We start from the raw sequence: 26,912 nt of genomic DNA, 5'->3' as shown, positions 1-26,912 counted from the left end.
TAATTCCAAAAAATAATTACTTAAATTTGAGTCAGAATCGAGTTACTTTTTCAATAACGAATATTTTCAAATTAATCATCATAAATATGTAAAATATATATTGATGTTTTACTATTTATTTAAAAAATTATCGAAGTGCACTCTTCATCGTCGTCTCCTACCAAAACAGTTGTTTACTCGGTGAGGGAAAGTTTTCCGATTGTTGTGATGAAAGTGCCTCAGCGTCTGTGGGTACAAGTGGTGTGCAGATTTATCACAGGAAATGGTTAGTTTATTGACACAAGCGACTCCGTAAACATCGAGATGGCATCAATCTTCTAAAAATTTCGAGTTGTAAGTAAAAATGTTGAACGCGTTTTGGTGAGATTTGCACTACGTTTGACACCCTTTTCACTACCCTCTGTTTAAATCTTAAAATTTGGCCTTAATTTCTAACTTTGGAGAAAATACTTAATACTTTGAAAGGAGAGTACAGGTCTTTAGCTCCGTTCCTCACCAACAAGAAGTCGCGACTGATGCCCATCTCCGATGTCAGGACGCGTTATAATGTACTTTTTTGGGGATTGTTCACGCTGATCATACATTGTCCACTCTGTACCCTGCGGTTTTTTACCCTAAGTACTTTATCGGAGGGTGTCCAGCTGTGACCGTCGGTGAGTTGAGCCAGTCCGTGCGGTTGTTTACCCTATACAAACTACCCTACCCGACACACCACTATTGCTAGAAATAACCATGGCAGCGAATTAGAGTAATTTTCTTGGAACTTGGCCACATTACGGTATACTAGGTGGCCACTAGGGGGAAACATCACAACAGGCCAACCCTCATCACGGTAGACGGGTCTTATTCACTCGATATTTAATTGGTGAAACATGAATACAATTGCAACTCTAAGCATACCATTTAAAAGACTGAAGTTTCGTCAACATATTGTGATATATGAAAGCCCCATACGAACTAAAATAAGCATGTGAGCTCTTCGTAAAATATGTTTTCAAGGCAGTTTTGAAATCCAATATGGCGGCTACGTTTTTCATGGACGGTTCTCATCAGTGACGGCCACCATCTTTCCCCAGCCTTCCCAGCACTCATTTGAACAATGTTAGCGTATGTATGTAACGTTTATTGGTCGTACTCAAGATTGCAGTTGTAATCAGCACAATAAAAACAACATTTTGTTGCATATTAGTGAAAGTATGAAACTTGTTATTCCCTCCCGGGGTTATGGTTGGAACTGAATTCATTCTTACCTGTAATCGGCGGTTTTTATCCTTACTGCCATCACAACTGAAACTCCACAGTGCTTATTTGATTGTTATTATACACTTTTGGTCTCAGTTCACTCCACATTGCACTTTAAACCCGTTGCTGTTCCTGGTTTCTAAGCGCGCGCAAGCCATAAACACAATTACAAACAGCAGAACCGACGGACAGACGACGACAGACGACGAAACTGCAAAGTTTTATTCCCTAAACTGTTTACTTTACTCGTTATTTAGTTTAAATTTACTTTGTTATTTAAAAATTTTGATTTAATTCATGTATATTATCCCTTTTTTGCAACCAAATTACCCCGAAAAATTACAGATATTCTAAAGTAGATAAAATCAAATGTTTCTAACGTTTTCGTACATATGGCTGCCGAAAACCATAGAGGAACGAATACGTTTTTTTTTTTTTTTGCTAGCACTTTTCATTGATTTCAGTCTTTATAGTATTTTGAATTTCTTTAAAAATAGTATGCCAGAAATAAATGTAACCTTTTAATGTTTGCATGCTAAAGAATGGCAAAATCATCGTTGCCACATTAGTGGAGGCTTCACACATACGCCGTTCCATTATTATCCTGTTAAGCGTCCGCCCCTGATGAGCTCGCTGCTAACGTACCGTCACGCTTTTTTTGTAATCAGCGATCATAGCACTGATGATAGTTTTTCAAAGTTAATATTGATTTTTATGCTTGTTATTCATACTGTAATTAACTGTAGGAATTTCTCTCTCTCTCTCTCTCTCTCTCTCTCTCTCTCTCTCTCTCTCTCTCTCTCTCTCTCGGACCTCAGTCAGCAGTACTCGGCAAAGAAAAGTCATCTTCACTCCCGCAATTGGAAGAAAAGTTTGTATCATCACTGGAGGATTCAGAAACTAGAGCTCTCATCATCAAATAGGTTATCAATATCATACTCCTCATCTAGTATTTGATTGATCTCACCTGAAGAAATATGCCTCCTCTTTGGGACATTCATTGTGAAAGACGCGAAATCCAATTTGTCTCGATAACCCCCGAAGCGTATTGAAAGAAAACCAACAGGGACAGGCAGTTTTCTAGCATAAGCGACCACCAGGAAAGAGTTGCCAGGCTGGAAATAAGTTTCCCATGTGCTGAGAGTGTTACCAAATGATGTTCCTACACTTTCTATACGAGTAAACGTATTATTACGGGGCTGACGGCTTGACAAGCACAGTTAAAGTCTTGAACGTAATATCCCGTTGAAGGCGCTACCGAGTAGATTCGCTGTACTCGTATTATTACGTGGGTGACGCTTAACAGGTTATAAACTGTTTCCATGAATTCTAGTTGTCATAGTAATGCAATAATGATAAAAATTGCTTTAATATTTATGTATATATACTTCCAATACATAGCCTAATTTCACCAATTTTCACGTTTTGTGTGTAGTCTTATACCCAGTTTGGAGGGTCACACATACCGAATGGCAACAGAGAGAGAGAGAGAGAGAGAGAGAGAGAAAAGGAAGGTGGAGGTGGAACGAAGAAGAAAAGGGATGGCGGTGGAGGGGGGGGGGTTGGGGAGAGGGTAGGTGGCGCTTTTTCCGCGTGTTCGTATCCATTTCTGCATAATGGAGTTTTTGTCTCTTGGTACAAGGACAAGTGTCGTTATTCTTTACGATTAGTGATTCACAATACCCTTATAAATTAAGGCACTGGGTGTAATGCACCCTATAGCAAAATCTCGTTCTGTTAAGAGTGTTCGTTACAGAAATAGGTATTGCCCAAAAACGTGCTTGCACTGTCTCTGAAACCCACTAGTAGACATGGCTGCTTAGTTGTCAATCAATTTTTTATAACCAAGTATTTTTTTACAAGCTAGCTATTGAATAAATTTGCATTTTTTTCTCAGTCAAAACATATGCCCCTCAATGCTAACTTTCCTCTTTTAACGACTTTCTGGTCATTGCAAATTCGGCCTCATAATTTCTTATGGTGCGAAAACAGAGGCCCAAGGACCGAAAACAATTGCGTCACACTACGGCGATAATCCAGCAGTAAAACATCTTCATATATCCAAAGTAAATATAAAGATATATATTGCGCATTACGATTTATACAATTACAATGTATAGCTGATAACAATCTGCATACATGTATAGCTGATAACAATCTGCATGAATAACTGGTAAACTGTTCTGCAATGACAGTTGAGTATAAGCAATATTTACAATAGTTACGAAGTCAAGATGTCGTGACGTCATAATACAGAACTTGAAAGAACGTTCTAATTCAGAAAAATAATTACTTAAATTTGAGTCAGAGTCGAGTTACTTTTTCAATAACGAATATTTTCAAATTAATCATCATAAATATGTAAAATATTGATGTTTACTACTTATTTAAAAATTAGCCAAGAGCACGCTTCTCGTCATCTTCTACCCCACAGCTGTTTACGCCTGGCTTGTTGTTGATGAGAAATCGCGTTTCGATTGTTGTGATAAAAGTGCTCCAGCGTCTCGTGGGGTACAAGTGGTGTGCGGATTTATCACAGGAAATGGTTAGTTTATTGACACAAGCTACTCCGTAAACATCGAGATGGCGTCAATCTTCTAAATACCTCGAGTTGTAAGTAAAAATGTTGAACGCGTTTTGGTGAGATTTGCACTACGTTTGAGACCGTTTTCAGTACCCTCTGTTTAAATCTTAAAATTTGGCCTTAATTTCTAACTTTGGAGAAAATAGGGTAGATCATCACAGCAGGCCAAGCAGGCCACCTACCATCAATGCAAGCCACCCTCCGAAAAAGTACATTATAACGCGTCCTGACACCCGAGATGGGCATCAGTCGCGACTTGTTGTTGGTGAGAAACGGAGCTAAAGACCTCTACTCTCCTTTCGAAGTAAGTATTTTCTCCAAAGTTAGAAATTAAGGCCAAATTTTAAGATTTAAACAGAGGGTACTGAAAACGGTATCCAAACGTAGTGCAAAATCTCACCAAAACGCGTTCACATTTTTACTTACAAACTCGATGGTATTTAGAAGATTGACGCCATCTCGATGTTTACGAGTAGCTTGTGTCAATAAAACTAACATTTCCTGTGATAAATCCGCACACCACTTGTACCCACAGACGCTGGAGCACTTTTATCACAACAATCGAAACACGATTTCTCATCAACAACAAGCCAGGCGTAAACAGCTGTTGGGGTAGAAGATGACGAGAAGCGTGCTCTTGGCTAATTTTTAAATAAGTAGTAAAACATCAATATTTTACATATTTATGATGATTAATTTGAAAATATTCGTTATTGAAAAAGTAACTCGACTCTGACTCAAATTTAAGTAATTATTTTTCTGAATTAGAACGTTCTTTCAAGTTCTGTATTATGACGTCACGACATCTTGACTTTCGTACCTATTGTAAATAATTGCTATACTCAACTGTCATTGCAGAACAGTTTACCAGTTATTCATGCAGATTGTTATCAGCTATACATGTAATTGTTATAATCGTAATGCTCATATATATCTTTATTATTTACTTTTTGGATATATGAAGATGTGTTTACTGCTGGATTATCGCCGTAGTGTTGACGCAATCGTTTTCGGTCCATGGGCCTCTTGTCTGTTTTCGCACCATAAGAAATTATGGGGCCGAATTTGCAATGACCAGAAAGTCGTTAAAAAGAGGAAAGTTAGCATTGAGGGGCATATGTTTTGACTGAGAAAAATACAAATTTATTCAATAGCTAGCTTGTAAAAAATACTTGGTTATAAAAACTTGATTGACAACTCAGCAGCATGTCTACTATGGGTTTCAGAGACAGTGCAAGCACGTTTTTGGGCAATACCTATTTCTGTAACGAACACTCTTACAGAACGAGATTTTGCTATAGTGCATTACACCCGTGCCGTAATTTATAAGGTATCGTGAATCACTAATCGTAAAGAATAACGACACTTGTCCTTGTACCAAGAGACAAAAACTCCATTATGCAGAAATGGATACGAACACGCGTATAAAGCCCACCACCTACCATCTCCCCAACCACCCCCCCCCTCCACCGCCATCCCTTTTCTTCTTCGTTCCTCCGCCTTCCTTTCTCTCCTCTCTCTCTCTCTCTCTCTCTCTCTCTCTCTCTCTCTCTCTCTCTCTGTTGCCATTCGGTATGTGTTGACCCTCCAAAACTGGGTATAAGACTACACACAAAACGTTGAAATTGGTTGAAATTAGGCTATGTATTGGAAGTATATATACATAAATATTAAAGCAATTTTATCATTATTGCATTACTATGACAAATAGAATTCATGGAAACAGTTTATAACCTGTTAACGTCAGTCACGTAATAATACGTTTACCGCGATCCTACTCGGTAGCGCCTTCAACGGGATATTACGTTCAAGACTTTAACTGTGCTTGTCAAGCCGTCAGCCCCCGTATAATACATTTACTCGTATAGAAAAGTGTAGGAACATCATTTGGTACACTCTCAGCACATGGGAAACTTATTTCCAGCCTGGCAACTCTTTATTTCCTGGTGGTTTTCGCTTATGCTAGAAAACTGCCTGTCCCTGTTGGTTTTCTTTCAATACGCTTCGGGCGTTTATCGAGACAAATTGGATTTCGCGTCTTTCACAATGAATGTCCCAAAGAGGAGGCATATTTCTTTAGGTGAGATCAATCAATACTAGATGAGGAGTTGTGATATTGATAACCTATTTGATGATGAGAGCTCTAGTTCTGAATCCTCCAGTGATGATACAAACTTCCAATTGCGGAGTGAAGATGACTTTTCGGGAGTTTGAGTGATGACTTTTCTGCCGAGACTGACACGAGAGAGAGAGAGAGAGAGAGAGAGAGAGAGAGTTTGAGAGAGAGAGAGAGAGACAGAGAATTTCCTACAGTTAATTACAGTATGAATAACAAGCATAAAAATCAATATTAACTTTGAAAACTATCATCAGTGCTTATGATCGCTGATTACAAAAAAAGCGTTGACGGTACGTTAGCAGCGAGCTCATCAGGGCGGACGCTTAAACAGGATAATGGAATGGCGTATGTGTGAAGCCTCCACTAATGTGGCAACGATGATTTTGCCATTCTTAGCATGCAAACATTAAAGCATGCAAACATTAAAGGTTACATTTATTTCTGGCATACGATTTATTTAAGAAATTCAAAATACTAATAAAGACTGAAATCAATGAAAAGTGCTAGCAAAAACAAAAAACAAAAAAAACAAAAAAAAAAAAAAAAACGTAGTCGTTCCTCTATGCACTTTTCCGTATTCGTTCCTCTATGGTTTTCGGCAGCCAGATGTACGAAAACGTTAGAAAACATTTGATTTTTATCTACGTTAGAAATATCTGTAATTTTTCGGGTAATTTGGTTGCAAAAAAGGGATATATACATGAATTAAATCAAAATTTTTAAATAACAATGTAAATTTTAAAACTAAATAAACGAGTAAAGTAAACAGTTTAGGGAATAAAAAAAACTTTGCAGTTTCGTCGTCTGTCGTCGTCTGTCGTCGTCTGCTGTTTGTAATTGTGTTTATGGCGCGCGCGCTTAGAAACCAGGAACAGCAACGGGTTTAAAGTGCAATGTGGAGTGAACTGAGACCAAAATGTGTATAATAACAATCAAATAAGCACTGTGGAGTTTCAGTTGTGATGGCAGTAAGGATAAAAACCGCCGATTACAAGGTAAGAATGAATTCAGTTCCAACCATAACCCCGGGAATAACAAGTTTCATACTTTCACTAATATAGGCAACAAAATGTTGTTTTATTGTGCTGATTACAACTGCAATCTTGAGTAAGATCAATAAACGTTACATACATACGCTAACATTGTTCAAATGAGTGCTGGGAAGGCTGGGGAAAGATGGTGGCCGTCACTGATGAGAACCGTCCATGAAAAACGTAGCCGCCATATTGGATTTCAAAACTGCCTTGAAAACATATTTTATGAAGAGCTCACATGCTTATTTTAGTTCGTATGGGGCTTTCATATATCACAATATGTTGACGAAACTTCAGTCTTTTAAATGGTATGCTTAGAGTTGCAATTGTATTCATGTTTCACCAATTAAATATCGAGTGAATAAGACCCGTCTACCGTGATGAGGGTTGGCCTGTTGTGATGTTTCCCCCTACTTACTTCGAAAGGAGAGTAGAGGTCTTTAGCTCCGTTTCTCACCAACAACAAGTCGCGACTGATGCCCATCTCGGGTGTCAGGACGCGTTATAATGTACTTTTTCGTAGGGTGGCTTGCATTGATGGTAGGTGGCCTGCTTGGCCTGCTGTGATGATCTACCCTATGTCGCCTCTCGTTCATTTACCCTAGATCAGAACCTACCATTAGGTACCTAAGTAAGGTTAGGTCTATTAGTAACGTAAGCATTTAGCATAAAGTTTTACCATAAATAGCTATTAGGCTACCTAAACTACAACCGTTCTGTCTAGATCAACCTTCCCTAGCCCAGGTGGTAGCCTGAGTCAACATGAATGGACTTCAGCCAAACCTACCTTGAGAATACGATCATCAAGACCCATTTCATGAAACTGAACAGATTTGACTATTTCTTCCTTCTCCATATCTACGGGGGCCGTTTCCGACATTTTCAATGATTATTAATCTTCAGTCACTTAAAGGAAACCATGAGTGAAGACTTCAGACGTCAACACGTGTAAATTATTGATAGTAGTTAGTAATAGGAGAGCGCGTTGTAACGGCACTTTGTACTTTCATTTCTTGCACAGTTCGTCAATGAGTTACTTGGTTATGAACATTTTATCTTTACTTATAAGTAAAATTGTACTATTTTTACTCAAAATATGTAAACATATTTAATTAATTCTATTCTTGTTATAATTTCTTCACACTGTTCATGAAGAAAAGAGTGGTTTTGTTTCAACTGAAGTCATCACAGATTGTATTATTTCCCTAATTCCTGTAACGAAGAAAGGCCATATAATCTTTTGTTTTTAAAAAATCTGTAGCATTTACCATCTTATGGATGATTTTGCTTTTTTTCAGCTAGTTCTCTCTAAAATTCACATATATGCTGTAAGCTTATTTTTCATGATGTTTTACTCATATGATTTATTTATCTTTTAAATTGAGCATACTAGTTTCATACAAAATCTATTCGGGAAAAATAGCATTTGTGAAGAACAATGGTTTATTACCTGCTTAACCACCCCATAAATACCAGGTCAGCTAATTTAACTAGTTTCCTTAACAGATCATAAGTGCATGCGGACGTAGCTTAGGACTTCCTTCAGATGGTCCATAGTTAACCCCGATTTACCATCTTTCGTTTGTTTATGTTATCGAAGGAAACATGATTGATAAAAAGAAAAAAACACCAACGCAGGGACGTCATTTCCCACACCCATCGTCGCCCATGGCCATCCTGACAAGCTCCAATACGATATGTCTACCAATACGTGGGAGCCGAGGTTTCTACGGCCAAGGTAGCTCATTATATACTTAGTCGACCCAACTCATGAAAATAATTAATGTATAGATGATCAGAGCAAAGTTTTGCCGGGTTAACTCAAATTGCCTGCTGTCGGATGTTTTACTTATTTTACAGAATTTAGCGTAAGAACAGTACTGTATCCGTTTGTGTAATTTCGCTAAATTGATTTTCATTTCTATGCAATTATCTCATTAAGACATTTTTGGTGTTAGTTGATTGTCAGATTATGGTTGTAATGTAGTCTTCTGGTACCTCGTTAGTCTCTATAAAATAAAAATCATTTACATTTTAACAATAAGCTTAGCAATGAAGGCTAGCTCCCACTCAGTTTTCAGTTTACCTTTCCTCTCTGTTGGTTGAATCTGCCTCTTTAGCTTTTGGTAAGCATACCCTCTAAATTTCAGTTCATCAAATTTTCAGTCTCATTTGGGAGAATGATCTCTATAGATTGTACTTTTGTATATCCAGATCATATGTAAGTCTCTATTTCTTCCTGTTATATATATATATATATATATATATATATATATATATATATATATATATATATATATATATATATGATAAATTATAATTTACCTTAAAATTGAACTTGTAATAGTTGTTCCCGTTGTTTGTTTGCATGGAGTAGGAATTTGCAATCCATGTTGATAAGTAAAACGAAAAATGGTAATTTACCAAGCCCATCGAAGTTCCAAATTGAAATGACCAAATTATCAAGTATACAGAGGGGGAGAAATGGATGCTGGTTTTATTAAAAGCTAAATGGGAAGAGGAAGAAATGACAAGGGACTGAGAGGAGCGTCTGATGGTATACATATATATAAAAGCAAAAGGGAGATATCATGGATTGTGGGTAACTACAGGGGTAATTAAACTAGCAGAGCATGGACTGAAAGTTTTATAATAATAATAATAATAATAATAATAATAATAATAATAATAATAATAATAATAATATAATAATAATAAATAATAATAATAATAATAATAATAATAAGCTTTATTTCAGCTCGGGGCCATATACATTGAATATACAAAATACAGACAGTAACATACACAATCTAGATACATGAGACATGATAAAATAGAAAAAGAAAATGAATAATCAACACTTATCCACAAAATAGCTGAGGTAGCATTAAAGCTAGTAATCATCATACTGGTAATAACAATAATAATATTGGTGAGAAAAAAAATATGCATTGAGAGTAATAACAGTTAGTGCACATATTATATAACTTAAATTTCAACTAGAGACCTTAGGTGGTTACAGTAGTCAGGACCAGAGGGCTAAATACATAAATTAAATGTACATAAAACTTTAACTTGATAGTAATCACAGTAATAATGAAAAATTAGAATATCAGCAATAAATGTAATAATGACAAAAACTGCAGATGACATCTTGCCAATACAGAGATTAAGTCCTTTAAGGAACAAAGGCCTCATTATCCCATCTTTCCCACAATTTAGATTTTCTTCTTGCTTCACTCCTTAGGATGCTTTGTATGAGCGAGTTGCTGCTGTTTCTCACTCGGGTTACCAGACTGGACATTGTTCGCCTAACAATGATTTTTAAATTGTCCAGGTGGTTTTCTATGAACATCTGTGTGGCGGAGTGGTAGCAGGGAGTGTTTGTGAGGCGTCTCAGAATGTCATTGTGCACAACAGTGATGCGTCTCATGGTCTCTCGGGTATAGTTCGTCCAGAGGGAACACCCATAGATACTGTAGCAGTACGAGCGGGATAGCAGGAGTTTCACGTCTCAGTGACAGAAGGCAAACCTCCTTGCAATCATGTTGCCAGCTGCACATAGTTTACGACGCCTCTGTTCAATGTCTGCCGTATCTTTTAGGTCGTCGGTGAATATTGACCCAAATACGGAAATTCGTGCACAAATTCCAGCCGATGGTTTCCGAGGAAAATTTGAGTTCTGCAATATGCCTAAGTGATCTCGGGAGCAGCGACATGCACTGGGTCTTGGTTTCGTTGTAGATTATATCAAATTCCTCTGCATATTGGCGGCAGGTGTCGATGAGTCGTTGGAGACCTTGCACTGATGGGGAAATCAGAACCATATCGTCAGCGTAACAGAGGTTGTTTATCGTTGTTTCATTGACGGTGCATCCTATTGGGAGCGAGTTCAGTTTGACATTCAAGGCATCTGTGTACGTATTAAACAGGTATGGAGAGAGAATGCCCCCTTGCCGAAGCCCGTTTAGGGAGCCGAAGGTGTAAGATAATACGTTACCCCATTTGACACAGACTTGCTGTGTGGAGAACCAGCAATGTAAAATGCCAATTAGATACATGGGTGTGCCCCTTTTATGCAGCTTCAGGAAGAGCTTCAGGTAGTTTACTCTGTCAAATGCTTTTCTCACATCTACAAAAACAAAGGAAAACAGGAGAGGCTGATGATAGGTAGTAGTTCAGCAATTCTTTCAGTATGTAGATGCAGGTGTCGGTTGAGTGGTTTGCTTTAAACCCGAACTGGTTGTCAGTGGTGTGTAGAGAGGGGAGAAGTCTCACTAGAAGAACAGACTCAAGTATCTTCGATGCGATCGTTGTGATTGCAATCGGCCGGTAGTTGCCAGGGTCAGCTGCATCCTTTAGCTTGTTTTTTTATTAATGGTATCAAGTGAACTAAGAGTAGGGAGTCTGGAAGAAACCGGTGAATTATGTACACATTGAATAGGGCAGCTAGCAAAATGTAAATTATCGGATGGCAGAATTTGAAGGCCTCTGCAGGAAGACCATCACAGCCGGGCGATTTATTATTAGGTAGGCTGTTTATGGCATCGCTGATGTTACCTGGCGTAATACGGTCTGCAAAATGAAATTGAATGTTGTCATTAAGGAGGTTATCTACATTCCTTCGGGAATCTTGATCATTTATGCAATTCAGGATATTGTTGAAGTGATCGCCCCACATACTTGCAATAGCTTCGTCTCCGACTGCTTCCCCTACTCTCTGTGATAGCTTTTTAGTTTTGGGATTTAAAGACTGGATATCTTTCCAAAGACGAAGATAATCACCAGATTCTAAGTTTCTAGACATTGCATCGGCTCTTAGTTGTTTTTTATTTAACCTGCAGTGCTTAAGAGCAAGTTTGCAACTGCGCTCTCGCCTGTCTCTTAGCGCAATGCAGTGTGCCCTTCCCTGGGGCTACCATTTTGCCTCTACAGTAAAAACATTTCTCGTGAGTATATATACAGATCTTTAACCAAGTCATTCCATCCAGGTATATTACGAGAATTACCTTGCCGAAATCTGTAGGCAGTTCTGCCCGAAGCAAGCATAGCAGAGATTATGTTCGAATAGAATTCATTCAGATCTCTCTTGTGGTGGTCATTTCTACAATTTGTGTTAGTACAAAGTAAGGCGTCTGCCGGTTGAACTATTGACAGCAACCTGGTTTCCGTGGTCGCCCTAAAGTATCTGGTTTTCTGTTGGTTTTTAAAATCCCAGTTTACCGATGGTGGGCGATCAGTTAGGCGATGCAGTAGAGATGGTCATTCATGTATGCGAGAATCCCAACCAACCAGAGACCTAAGTCTGTGATTGTCGTGCAGAGATATGGTTCGGTAGTCAATCATTGTAGAGGAGAGAGACATAAACCGAACGTGCATCTTGGAGAGCCAGCAGGCAGGCAGCCCAATACACCGCCAGCTCTCTCACTTGTCATCCTGAGTTGCCAGGTAATCCATTCCAAGAAGGAATGCATTCGGCTAGAACCATCAAGCGCAAAAAAATACGCTCGAGCATTTGCATTTAAACGAAATTGGATTTCGGGGAATACAAAAACTGAGGTGGTGTTGCCGTAACAATACCATAAGTATCTCAAAATTGAAATTGGTAACTCCTGGGAGGTTGCAGGCAGTCCCAAGTTGTAGTTCAATTAAGAAGATACTATTCGTCTTGGTCACAATCCGTAGAGTTAACTACGGTATGTACCTACATCTCGGACAATTCAACTGATTAACAGAGTCATGTCGCGAGGGCAATATACGTAGTATATTTGTAGGTTCCTGTACAAAGACCTCCATCCTAAATTCTTTTCCATTCGAGGAAAAAGAATAAGGACTGGAAGCCGATACCTTTCATTCTCTAATGAAGAGAGTGAAGAAGTTTTCCCCTAAGGAAGACTTCAATGGTGATAACAGGATACCGAAAACGATAGTTCAAGCCAAACTGGATGTTCCCACCCGTTCTTCTCTATCCCAAGGTTGGCCGCCTACTGTGATATTTTCTTCGTTCAGCAGCAGTGTTTCTTCCAAACGCTAGAAAATCCAGGAATTCGAGCATTCGGTGAGATTCCTGATTATCGTAGTAACAATTATCTGGGATTCTTGTCTAGCCCACTCTGGACCGTGGTTTCGCCCAAGTGTTTGTAGATCGTAGAAAACCAAAACACTGAGAGTGCTAGAAATTCCGGAGAATTCTAAGCGCTCGGCGAAACCCCCACCGAATTTGTCAGGCGATCATCGGTTGGTGGTCCTCCCGATTCCCGTAGAAATCGAGGATGGGGCAGGATCCTTCCTCAACGACCGGGACTTACGTCCGGTAGGACCCGAAGGTCCCCCCAGGAACGCAGTCCCCAACGTGGAATCCTACGGAGAACCCTCTGCAGGATCCCTCTTCTTTCCTTTGTAGCCGTAGGCCTTACAGACCTTACATCTTGTTCGGGTTGCCCCAGGTCCCTCAGTGTGAGGCACCTCTAATGTCTACCAGAGAGTTGCTAGTACATCTTCTGGTATATTTTGCATCTTCCAATCTTGGATGGTCTGGAATGCAGCTTAGATATTTGTCGAGCTTATTCTTAAACACATCTACGCTCACTTCTGATATATTCCTCAGATGAGCTGGCAACGCATTGAATAGACGCTGCATTATCGATGCTGGAGCGTAGTGGATTAATGTCCTGCGTGCTTTCCTTATTTTTCCTGGTATAGTTTTGGCCACTATTAATCTACCTCTGCTTGGTCTTTCTAATATTTTTAGCTCCATGATGTTTTCGGCAATTCCTTGTATCTGTTTCCATGCCTGAATTATCATGTAGCGCTCCCTTCTCCTTTCTAGACTATATAATTTTAAGGATTGTAGTCTTTCCCAGTAGTCAAGGTCCTTAACCTCTTCTGTTCTAGCTGTAAAGGACCTTTGTACACTCTCTATTTGTGCAATATACTTTTGATAGTGTGGGTACCATATCATATTGCAATATTTAAGTGGACTACAAACATATGTTTTATAAAGCATAATCATGTGTTCAGCTTTTCTTGTTTTGATGTGCCGTAACAACATTCTCATTTTTGCTTTACATTTTGCCAATAGAATTGCTATTTGATCATTGCATAACATGTTCCTATTCATCATCACACCAAGGTCTTTAACTGCTTCCTTATTTGTGATTGTCTCATTATTAGGTCCCCTATATGCATATAGCTTTCCTTCTATGTCTCCATAATTTATTGATTCAAATTTATCAGAGATAAATACCATCCTATTTACCTCTGCCCAGTCGTATACTTTGTTAAAGTCTCTTTGTAGCGTGTTCCTATCTTCATCACAAGTAATTTCTCTACTTATTCTTGTGTCATCGGCGAAACTACTCACTACCGAGTCCTTAACATTACTGTCTATGTCTGCAATCATAATAACAAACAGTAATGCAGCTAACACCGTACCTTGTGGTACACTGGATATTACCTTAGCTTCATCCGATTTCTCATCATTTGCAATAAATATCTGTTTTCTGTTGTGTAAAAATTCTTTTAACCATCTTCCTACTTTATCCACTATATTATGTTTTCTAATTTTCTTCGCTAATATATTATGGTCTACCTTGTCAAAAGCTTTTCATATTTTTGTATATGTTCTCATGGTGGACTAACAGTTGGGTTTGTGTACTTTTTCCGGGTACAAAACATGTTGTCCTATATTAAACAAATTATTTTTTATTAAATGTTTCATATTTTTCTTCATTACCCTTTCATACACTTCCATAATATGTGATGTTAGACTCACAGGCCTATAATTACTAGTCTTGATCCACTTTTGAAAGTAGGGGTAATATATGTTAATTTGTGCTCATCATAAATCTTGCCTGTATCTACACTTTGTCTTAATAATATTGCAAGTGGCTTTGCGACAGAGTGAACTACTTTCTTTAAGAAAATAGCAGGGACACCATCAGGCCCTGCAACAGCTCCATTTTTAATTTCATTAATAGCCTGCACAATATCAGCTTCATTAATATCTATGTCAGCTAAATATTCACTATTTTCGTCCCTTACTTCTATATCATTATCTTCATTATCAATTCTAGGGGTGAATTCTCTCATATCGTTCTGCCAATATGTTGCATATTTCCTTTTTTTCATTCGTTAATCTCCCTTCAATTCTTAGAGGGCCTATTTCTATTCTTCTTTCATTCATCTTTTTCGCGTTAGAGTATAATAGTTTGGGGTTTTGCTTGATATTTACTAGGGTTTTTTCTTCCAAGTCCCGTTTTTCATTTTCTTTTGATTGTATAATTTTTTGTTCTGCACTTTCTATCTTCCTTTTTAGTTCTATAACTTTCCATGCATTTTTTTTCTTTTGCAAGACCTTTTTTCCACTTTCTGATTTTCTGGAACAAGATCCTTTGTCTCTTGGTATGCATGACTGATGTTTACTTTTCTTCTTCGGTATATATTTATCCACTATTTTCTCTAATATTTTATATAATATCTCCATATTTACCCTTATGTCATCACTTACGAAAATGTTATCCCAATCTTTGTTTAATTCTTCATTTATTTCTGACCATATCCTTCCCACTTTTTCATTTCTTGCTTATCTCTGTTTTCACTTGCTTTGGAATGGACTGTTAATTCTATGACATTATGGTGTGAAATACTCGCATTGTAAACTATTATTTCTTTAACATAATTCACCTCGTTCACAAATACTAAGTCTAAAGTATTTTCCTTTCGTGTTGGCAGGTGATTTATTTGTTGAATGTTGTATTCTAGTAGCATATCTAATAGCTTTTCGAATTGCCTCTTATCTTCTGCACTACTATTACTCTCTTTTTTTATATGTATAAATACAACCACAATCTCCTATTCGTTCTTTCCAGTCTACGAAAGGAAAGTTAAAGTCTCCAGATAGGAGAATAGTCCAGTCCTTGTGATTTCTACATATATCATCCAATTTTTCTATTGTGTCAAACTCTTTAGTATTAGGGGGTCTATATATTACTATGTTCATTAATTTTTCAGATTCAAATTCTACCGCTATTAGTTCACATTCTGAGTTACCATATTTCTCATATATTTTTCCTTGTTTTTTGTCTTTCCCATATATTGCGGTTCCCCCTTGATTCCTATTTTTTCTATCGGATCTATAAGTTTGGAGCCCTTTATTTCATCATCTTCCCAGTCTCTTAGGAATACCGGGTTTCACTTATATTCATTATATCTATTTTCTTTTCAATTTATGTTAGTTCTTCTAAGTACTCTATTTTCTTTTTGAGTTACTCGTAACTAAACCCTGCATATTCATCACTATGATGGTTTGCGTGTTTTCTCCTTCATTTATTATGGGTAATAATAAGGATTTTCCCATGTCTCTTTCCTGTTCTGGTATGTTGATCTTTTTTTCATTTCCAGAAATTCTGACATTAAAAAATCCAACTTTTACATAATATTTGATTTTCCTTCATCATAATTATTCATTTTGTGTCTGAATCTGCAATTTTCTCCGTACCTGCAATATCCTCTTGCATCATAAATACAGTTCTTATCTCTTCAGTTGTATCTTGGAGCTGATGGTTGGAAATATTTTGCTGACACACCATATCGCGGTGATGGGTTGGTTTTTTCTTCCACCTGATATTCTTTGTTCCTCTCTTTATTTGTTTCTTTCTTATTTTGGACTTTATTATTTGATTGATTATTTATTTGATTTTGATTCATGACTACAGGGTGCATATATTTAAATTTTTTGTCAAACTTACATCCTTTTCCTTCTTTTAGGTTTTTGCATATTTTTAGATGTAGATCTCTGCAATCATCCTCATAGCCGTCTAGGTATGCACATTTACCATACATTTCATAGTTGTGACATACCTTAGGATGTTTGTAGTAACATCTTTCTCCGAATCTGCAATTCCCTCTTTTCAAAAGGTTGCAAACTTTGTCTTTCTTGTCTATTTTTTCCTCTTTCCCATCATTGTGTAGATCTGGGTAAAGCCTCTTCGGGATATTCTTTTGTGTTGTCATGCGTAATTTATTTCTTTGTATGTATGCTGCTTGATTGCCTCATATGTAGTATCAATGAGTATCTCTGCATCCATACTTTTATCTTATTCTTTGTTTTCCTTATTTTTTTCTGTCATTTCAGTTTTGTTTACTTCTCTTCCGTTTTCCTATTCTTCTTCATCCTCAACTATTTGTACATTAAGTCTTGATTTAATAACATCGTCTATCCCTGATAGACATGTTGAGCAAAATATACTGGTATCTTTTCTCATATCTTGCATTACTTCAGCACATTGAGGATGCGTCGGAATGTTGCATGCAGAACATTTTCTAATCAGGTTTTGTGGATTAACTATGCTATACCACACCTTACACAGTTTGCATGCTTTTGGCATTCTTTTTCCTATTGCATCAATTAGGATATTCACAATGTTCACCTTACTCATTCTCTTTGTCGGAATATGTTGATTTATGTATATTTTCTTTATGAGTCTCTTGACCACTTGGATTTTATTTGGAACTTCAATTATTTTCAAGATGTTTTCTGTTGATTTGTTCCAGTTTGAAGGATCACATCCTTCTAATATATCTATGAATGCTTTTGTATCTTTTTGGTTAGGGCTGTTGTTGATCTCATAGATGAGATGCCAGCTCCCTTCCTGCTACCTCATCATATTGTGAATCTGCGAAACACGCTAAATTTTGCCATTTTTTCCCACAGTTGGAACTTACTGCCATTTTGATCTGATTTACAGTATTTCACTTGATAAACTAACTTAGTAGACGCTTTATACTACTATTTTCACACTAATCTTATCACCGACAGTTCACGAACACTTCTAGATATTTATAAACTTCCAGACGAATGTTAAACATGTGATATCTGTTGATTAATCAGACTGTGCGCGGTAACGTCTCACCAAGAGAGAGAGAGAGAGAGACAGAGAGAGACAGAGAGGGAGGAAGTTGGATACTCGCTCGCCTTCCCAGCGGAACTAGCAGTTGGAGAAGCGAGTACGAGCAGCCATCACCTTGCGGTGATGGCCGCTCAGAGTCTGGGAAAACGTTACCATCAGGAGAAAACATTTTCCCGAGGAGGGTTACAAACTCGTAATGTAGGCTAAGCGTCGGTTGCCACCGTAACTGTCGTCTGGGTGGGGCTGAGCGAGCACCTGACAGGAGAGAGCCGATACCGTCCTCCGATGCGACCCAGTCCTCATCGAGGCCGAAACCTCTCAAGAGGACCGAAGGAGGGGAGCGCCCTGTTCTTTTGAATGTGTGGTTCAGACAGACCGTCACGTGCACAGCAGTGATGGTCCCTCCAAGAGTCTGGGAAGTGTCATTCGTCCTTGCCAGCCCCTCACCCTCACGGTCACTCCTATTTGCCTCGTTCCTCCCGGTGTAGCCTAAGGAGGTTGAAGGGACAGGTGAGTGAGACCTGATGCTCCTACCCTGCCTAATAGCATGCTAGTAGGCTGGGAGGACTGCAGGCGATTGCCAACCAACGGTGGCGATCGAGCTGCAGGTCTGGACCAGCGGCTTCTTGCGGAGAAAAGCTGGACCAAGGAACGGAGTGTCAGTCTTTATGTCAGGGGAGCTGTTATGAGAGCTCCTCCCCTGCCTACCAGCAGGACCGGTAGGCTGGGAGGACTGTGGCGATCATCAACCGCAGTGATGGTCGAGTTGCTGGTCTGGACCAATGGTTTTCCTGCCTTCAGGACCCCGAGGTCGTTGTGCTGACGAATCAACGCAAAGACCTCAGCAAAATTCCTCTGGATCTCAGGAGTGACCACATCTTGAGGAGTAGGACCGTCAAGCCCCTCCACCAAGAGCGATTCCCAAGACCCTCCTCCTTCAGAAGGCGGAATAGTGGCAGACCCCTCCCGGTCTCCTCCTCCCACTTGCGCATACGACCTGGTCGATCCGAGGACCGTGCCTGGCACGTAGGGTGTGTTGGGGGCGCGCCCCTCACGATCACTCGTTACCTCGCCCTTCCTGGTGTAACCCGTGGGTTGAAGGAACAGGAGAGGAAGACCTGACGCTCCCCCTTGCTCACCGGCAGAACCGGTGTGCTTGGGGGGCTGCAGGCGATCGAGCTGCAAGCCTGGTCACGCCGCTCCCCTGGGGCGAGCAGCTGGACCGAGAACAGCGGCCCCGGTCCCCCTATCCGTCCGGTCCCGGTGGGAGCAGCGGTCAGGGGACCTGCAAAGACCAGTGTCGCGGTGGGACCGGTGCCTGTTCTCACGGCGCGTTGAACTGCTGGAACCAGCCGAGGCTGGTTCTTGCGATCGAGGGGACCTCTTACCAGCCTCAGCCCGTGGCCGGTCTGGGACCGTCACGGCAACCCTGGTAACCAGCTGGTCGCTACGAGAGCGATCGCTGGCCTGGAGAGAGTCACCTGAGCGGCTCTCGCCAGCCTTCCGCTCCATGCCTTGGTCCTGGCGCCAAGCAAACTCGGACGCCTGAGCCTTGGCTGCATGGTCGCCCTCGGGAGATCGCACACTCAGTACCTCTCACGAACGAGAGGCCCAGCCGGAACCTGGTGTAGTGGCAGCGCCCCTAGCACCAGGCGAGGAGGTACCGGCATTAGCCGGTACCCTTCTGGTCCCCGTCTTCTTCTTCCTTGCGGAAGGAGAGACGGGCCCTGCTCCCAAAGGAGCAGGAGGACCAGCGGAAGAACCCCCCGTCCCACCGAAGTGAGACAGGCCCTTAAAAGTTCCCGAGGGAGCCTTCTTAGGGGGGAAGGAGGCAACCTTCCTCTTCTCTTTCGTCAGCTCTCTCAGGACAGACGTCAGGTCCTCCATCCAAGATGGAGCCGGGGCTGCTGTTGTCGAAGCAACAGGGCCCGGCTGCACCTGTCCGGAAGGACCAGCGACTGGGGCAGCAACACCACGGGCTGGGACGACGTCGGCAGGTGCAGGAACAGCAGGAGCGGCAGGTACAGCAGGAGACGGGGCATCAGCCAGCGACATCCTGGGTACCAGCGGCAGGTCCAGGGGCGAGCTCTTCGGGCATCGGAAGTCAGGGGCTGGCAGCACGAAGAACCAGGGAGGGGGAGGCACGCCTCCTCGGCACGGCAGCGATCGGGCCCTGCACAGCGGCCAGTCACTGACATCACATGCGGGGTGTTGACCAGGTAAGGAGGGGCGGCGTTCCCTGGAGTCGAGACAGTGGTGGTAGTGGTGGTCACCGCTCCATGGGTGACCAGCACAGCACCCGCCAGATGCTGGAGCAGCCCCTGGACGCTCGGCATGCCCTGGAGCCCCAGCGACACCTGCACCTGGCCGAGGTCATCGCCCGCAGCAGGAGCACCTGAGGAAGTAACAGTCAGGTGATTAGGAGGGGTTCCCCCTTGCGCGGGGGGTGGTGAGCCCCACCCCGAGCGAACGAAAGACCCCGAATACAACTGCCGTACTTACAATACATTTTCACTACACTGACAAACCAAGTTGAGAAACAACACACAATCAAAGCATACAACGATGAAGCGGGCAGAGAGCGATGACGAACACGTCCTCCACCAACGCAGCCGAAAGCAAAAGTGGTTCTTCACCTCCCAGTCGCACGGCACACGCACTGTCGGACAAGCAGTTAACTACCGAACTCCCTTGTTCGAAGCTTACGACCGTTCCAGCTGCCACTAGTTACCTTCCTATTGTAAAAGGACCGAAAGGTTTGCATTACGTATCAGAACAAATATAACTTCATATATCTTTCATCGGAGATATCAATTGCATACTCCACAACTCCATTAACTCAAATCTGTGGCATCATGATTCATGCACGAAAATCAACATTACCGAACGGAGTCAAATCCATATTGGTAGTAATCATTTGGACTGCTAACTAGTGTGATGTCATTCCCCCTTCGAGAAGTAACCAATCATTGGTGTGCAGTAGGCGGGGCTTAGCTGCAAAGTATGGCTTGGTTCTGTTACATCATGCTTGTCTCAGTTTTTTCTAGCCAAATATAGTGTTGAATAACTAGACTCCATGGCTGAATGCCAGATCAGTATTTGCAAAATTGCTGAATGCTATCTCAAGTGTCTTGAAAGCATTATATATATTATGTTCTCTTCAGATGAAAAAGCAAGTATATATAAAGACTCCATTTTAATATTTGTGCTGCATCAATGGATGCTTATATTTGACTTGTGTTCCTCCTGTTCCCCATGATAGGTGGTAGAACTCTAGTAACAATAAAAGTTCTGCCTGGATTTAGACAGTCTGGTGGGAGAGCTTTTAAGCATTCCACTATAAGAATGTTCTGTGCCAGTGGATTAAGATCTATACAAGTACTGCTCCATCTCAAGCAGGAAACAAAGTCCATGAACTGATTTTGCAGTGTCTTCAAGTATGCCAGACTGAGAGTGGAGATCAATGAGTCTAATCTCTAGACTTTGATTTGGAGGTTTGATCTTGACATTTATATTATGATAAGTGACAAGTATGGTATGTCGTTAACATTATCAGCAAATGAATGATCCCAATTTAGAGCTATGATTACCATATCCATTATAAATAACACTGTTATTCATAATTCAATCATTTTGTAACTGTTACTCTCATTATTATTATTATTATTATTATTATTATTATTATTATTATTACATCAGTATACACGATGAGAGTTTAGGGAGGATTTTATGCCATTTTCAAGAAAACACCAAACATAATCATACTCAAGACATTGGGAAGAAAAGGCCAAGCAACAATACCACCCAGGAAACTTCCCTCCTGACAATGGCATGTAAAATATCACCCACTGGCACTCTTGAGCCAGTAAGCAGAACACTCAGGAGCTTTCCACCAATGTGATTGACCTCCCCAGTACAAATACCCTCTTTGTCTCCAATGTCCACACAAAGATACAAGTGCAACCATCAATGTGTGGGAGACGGCTTCACTCAGAGGCACTATTAGCCAATCAATATTCAGTTCCCCTCCCACCACCAACCTGGGACCATTTGTATTTCATTACAGTTGGCTAAAAAATGAAACACTGAAGAGCTTCTTAGGATAAAAACTTTTAATAAAATCTCCACATGAAATTCACCTCTTACTAAACATGCTACTTTTTTATTTCATTACCAATATATTTCATAAAAATGACTTATAATAATAAAGTTTTGTACATACTTACCAAACAATTACATAGCTCTTAGTTTCCACTAAAGCTGGTATCACACTAGTCATTTCTTGCTCGTGGTTTTGGCCAGCATCCAGCCGATGCTCGCGAGCAAAAGTGTTGTATCGTCACACTAGGAACTCGTGGTTTCGAGGAGCCGTAGGAAAAAGTAAACAAAACTGATCAGCTGATATCATCATGGCGCCCAGAAATTGTCGGACTGTTGCAAGATGCGCTGCAGTGGTTTATTTCTCGGAAACTTACGTGAATGCAAGAGTAACAAAAAACGTTTGTGGGTTCAAGAGTGGCTCAGGAGAGTACGTCCTATCAGCAGCAGCCATCTTGTTTGTTTACACTATGCTGTGGCTCGCGGCTCGTGCTGGCTGCTTTCCGTCCTGTTCGGAAGCAAGAATCTCGAGCTAAAAGCTCCCGGTTTTTCATTCTCGGCAGCAACGGCTCGCTGCTCGAGAAAAAAATGCCTAGTGTGAGGCCAGCTTTACACGGCTCAAGATTAAAAAAACTCGATTGCATTCTTTTGTTTAGGTGTAGTTAATGACTCCACCCACTTCCAGGGAAGAATAGGTACAACATAGCTAAAGAGCCCAATTTCTTTGTGCCCTATGTCCATGAGAGGGAAGGAGGGTGGGCTCCAATCATGTAATTATTTGGTAAACATGTGAGGACTGAGTAAGACGAGAAGAGTGAGTGCACTAACTTTATTTGGCAAATGAGGCTGTACATAAGGCGGCGTGTGGACGGAAGCGTAGTGTCCGTCACACATGCACAAATAAACATAGTCAAAAAGGGGCAGGGGCCCCGCTGTGAATGTTTCTTCACAGACAAAAATATATGAATAATATTACAAAGAGGGAACAGATTCCCAACATATATACATCAAAAGAAAGGGCGTAAAATGCTCTACATTTCAGTTTCTGGAAGAAAAGAGAGGACATATGAATATACAGATTTTTACAATGGAAGGGCGAACATTCCCCCGAATGTCGTCCTTACAAATACTCCCCCCCAAGACAATGATTACATAGAATCACTGGATGACTATCGGAATCTTGCGGGGAGCTGAAGGAGTCCTCGGGTTTGTGTCCTTGTTGTCTTAAGGGCCAGAAAGCAGGATGCCGCCCATGGTAGTGGGCCTGGTGGGTTCGACTGCTTTCCTTGGTCAGCCTCAACAATGTTTAGGGGCACTTTAAAGAACCAGCAGCATCGATTTTTTGTGAGGGCCTTCATCAGGGTCGTCTTCGTCGGGGATGATGGCGGGCTTTAAGCGATCTATTGAGACCAGGCCTTGAGGCAATCTATTGAGACCCAGTCCTTGCGGCTGCTGATTGACACAAGGAATGCCTTCTCCTCCCGACGGACGACTCAGTGCGGTCCCCAGTAGGGCCTCGTCAAGGGCGGCAGGCAGCGTCGTTCCTCACGAAGACGAACCTCCAGGAGTCCAGGGCTCGCAGGCAGCACTGCTTCCACCTGTCGACGTATGTCTCTCAGCAGGGAATGAACTTCGGAATGGCTGCACACAACCTAGCCAGGGGAATATCAGGATCATCGCTGTAGGCGAGGAAGAATTCGCTTGGCACTGTCAGGGTGTCCCCGTACACCTTTTATGCTGGGGAAGGGTTGCCATTGGCTCTTGGGGCGGCGCGGAGACCAAGGAGGACCCAGGGAAGCTGTGCTTTCCAATCGGGGCCTTGACAGCATGCGATCAAGGAAGCCTTGAGGGAGCAGTGGACCCTTTCCACCATGCCATTGACTGCGGGATTGTAAGACATCGTGGTGTGGTGCTTGGTTCCCATCAGGCGTGCCAGGGAAGACCAGAGCTCTGACGTGAAGGCGGGTCCTTGGTCCGTCGTGACGTCGTCGGGCACTCCGAAGCGGCTGATCCAGCTGGTCAGGAGGGCTTCTGACATCTGGGTGGCCTCGGGCCACCTGGTAGCCTGGTCAATCACTGTCAGGAGGTGGCACTGTCGGAGGGGGAAAGAGGTTCAACAACATCGACGTGGACGTGTCCGAATCTTCGCCTGGGCTGGTGAAAAAAGCCTACCACCGATTCGGTGCGCCTTCCCGGCTTACTACTCTGGTACATGGTGCAGTTTCTGGCCGACTCCCGAGCGTCCTTCCTGATGCCGTGCCACACAAACTTCTTTGTCAGTAGCCTGGTTGTCGTGCAGGGCGGCGGGTACGAGAGGCTGTGAATGACGTCAAACACCTGTTTCCTGCGGGAGGCCGGTATCAGGGGACAAGGGCGTCCTGCTGGGGATGAACTTGATGGAGCACCCGATCTCGGAGACAGCCTCAAGATGACATTGCTGCCTTGCGGACCAGGCGTCACCTGCCTTGACGAAGGTGTGGACTAGCGGCTAGAGGTCCATCCTTATGGTGAAGGGGACGCGCTCCAGAAGATATTTGAAGTGGCGGACAGCCTGGTAGACAGCAAGGAGCTCACGGTCGAATATGCTTTAGCTGAAAAAGGCTGGCAGTGTGGGGACTCCGCTGACCAGCTGTTCCAGGACGGCGCCACACGCGATGTTGCTGGCATCAGTGGTGAGCATCAGGGCCACGTCGGGGTCCTGGTGAGTCAGGGTGGTGGCTCTGCTGAGGGAAGACTTGGTTCGGGTGAAGGTGAGCTACTGGTCTTCTCCCCCTGTCAGCTTCTTAGGTTTGCCCTTCAGGACCTCGGTCAAAGGGCACATGGTGCGGGCGATCTCTGGGATGAACCTTCGGTAATAATTCACCATCTTGATGAATTTTTGAAGGGCCTTGATAGTTGTCAGTGTCGGGAACTTCTCCACTGCAGCCATCTTTGATGCCATGGGACGAACTCCTGCTGCTGTAATTTCGTGGCCGAGGAAATCCACCTTCTTGGCGCCTAAGATGCATTTGTCAAAACGGATGATAAGTCCGTTCTCCTGTAGGCACTTGAGGACAGCCTGGACGTGGTTCGGGTGCTCCTCCAGCGATCTGGAAAAGATAAGAATATCGTCCATGTAGCAGATGCAGAAGGGTAAGTCACCAAGGATGCTGTCCATGAGTCGTTGAAAGGTGGCCCCAGCGTTCCGCAGGCCAAAGGTGGAGAAAGCAAACACAAAGGATCCGAAGGGCGTGATGATCGCCGTCTTCGGAATGTCATCGGGATGGACAGGGACTTGAAAATACTACTTTAATAAGTCGATCTTGGAGAAGACCTTGGCGCCGTGGAGGGGCCCGGTGAGGTCCTGCATGCTTAGCAGGGGTTAGCTGTCAAGCATGGCGATGAGGTTCAGGTGCCATTAGTCACCACACGACCTCCACATACCGTCTGCCTTCTTCACCATGTGGAGGAGGGATGCCCACGGACTCGCTGTCTTTTTACAGATCCCCATCTTCTCCATTTCTTTGAATGCGGTCTTGGCTTCCTGGAGGAGCTTCGGCGGGAGGTGGCGGATGTTGGCATGTGTTTGGGGGGCCCATGGTCTCAATGTGGTGGAAGACACTGTGCTTGGGCACAGCCCCAGCCACCTGGCGAAGCTCAGGGTGGAAGACGTCCGGAAACTCTTGGAGAAGGGAGGAGTATCTGTGGTGGGGAAGGATGGAGCAGATGGTGGGCACCCTTGGTCCTCCGGAAAGTGGGCGCGGCTGCTATCCTCTGCAGACGAAGGGAACACTGACTGCATGGCACCAGTGTCAACCAGCATCCTGAGGCCGAAGGTGCTGTCCTGGATGTAGAAGCCCCTGGGTTGGGACTTCATTACTGCCGCTGCCATGGGGGCTTGTTCTGGGCACTGCCTTCGTCACTTTTTGAAGGGCAGAAGAAGCAAGGGCGCTTGCACTTCCGTGCCTTGCTGCCAAACTGGCGATGGAAGTGGGACCATCCAATGTCTGGGTGGGGCTTTGGTGATCATGGGTATGCTGCACCAACCATATCCTCCAGCTGTAGGTTGTTGGCTGACGGAGGAGAGGAGAGTTTTGCAGCTTGGGTGATGGTAAACAATGTGAAAGCCCGCTGCACCAGACTTTCCATCTCCATGGTCTCAGCATTAGGGATCTGGCTTCGGACTTCGAACACGAGCGGGCAAAGGAAGAGTTGGTGGAGAATGCTCACCTCCTGCCTTCATCCTTGGCAGTCCATCTCTGGCGGGAGGACCAGATCCTGGAGCTTGTGCCAGGCCAGTCTGGGATCTGAGGTGGTCATGGGGTTGACCACGAGGTCGAAAATTTGGGCAGCTCGCTGGGGAACTGGGAGGGAAAAGACCTGGATGAGCTCCCTCTTCAGGTCTTTGTAGCGCAGCTCCCCAGGCTGGCTGTGCATCAATGGGGCGAGGCATTTGAAGGCATCCACTGTGAGGATTTCTGCCCATTGCAGCCATGTTGCGACGTCCTCACTGCAGAAGGAACCAGTTTGACGTGGTGGGGCTCTGATGGGGCGGTCGTCCAGGGCACAGGCACGGGCATCAAGGAGGACTCAAGCACGAAGAAGGATCGTCTACACAGATCGTGGGGTCAAGGCAGACACAGCGGAGTCAAGTGAATGCACTAAACTCTCCAATGTATTGTCAGTCTCACGCTTACAATCGATGAGAAGTTGTGAATGGCGGGCCAAACCGTAAGACTGAACGCCAAAACACTTCTGTGAAGAAATGCCGTTGCAAGTCCGCTAACGGCATTGAGGAGTAGCAGAGAACCTAGACTAGGCAGTAATTAATCCCTTAATGGCAAAGCCAAAGCTGCTTAGGTCACCTACTCCTGGGTCACCAATTGTGAGGACTGAGTAAGACGAGGAGAGTGAACAAACTACAGTGGACCCCCTGTATTCGCGTT

Source organism: Macrobrachium nipponense, chromosome 2, assembly GCF_015104395.2.
Source record: "Macrobrachium nipponense isolate FS-2020 chromosome 2, ASM1510439v2, whole genome shotgun sequence".
Lineage (NCBI taxonomy): Eukaryota > Metazoa > Arthropoda > Malacostraca > Decapoda > Palaemonidae > Macrobrachium > Macrobrachium nipponense.
This window is presented reverse-complemented; position numbering follows the sequence as displayed.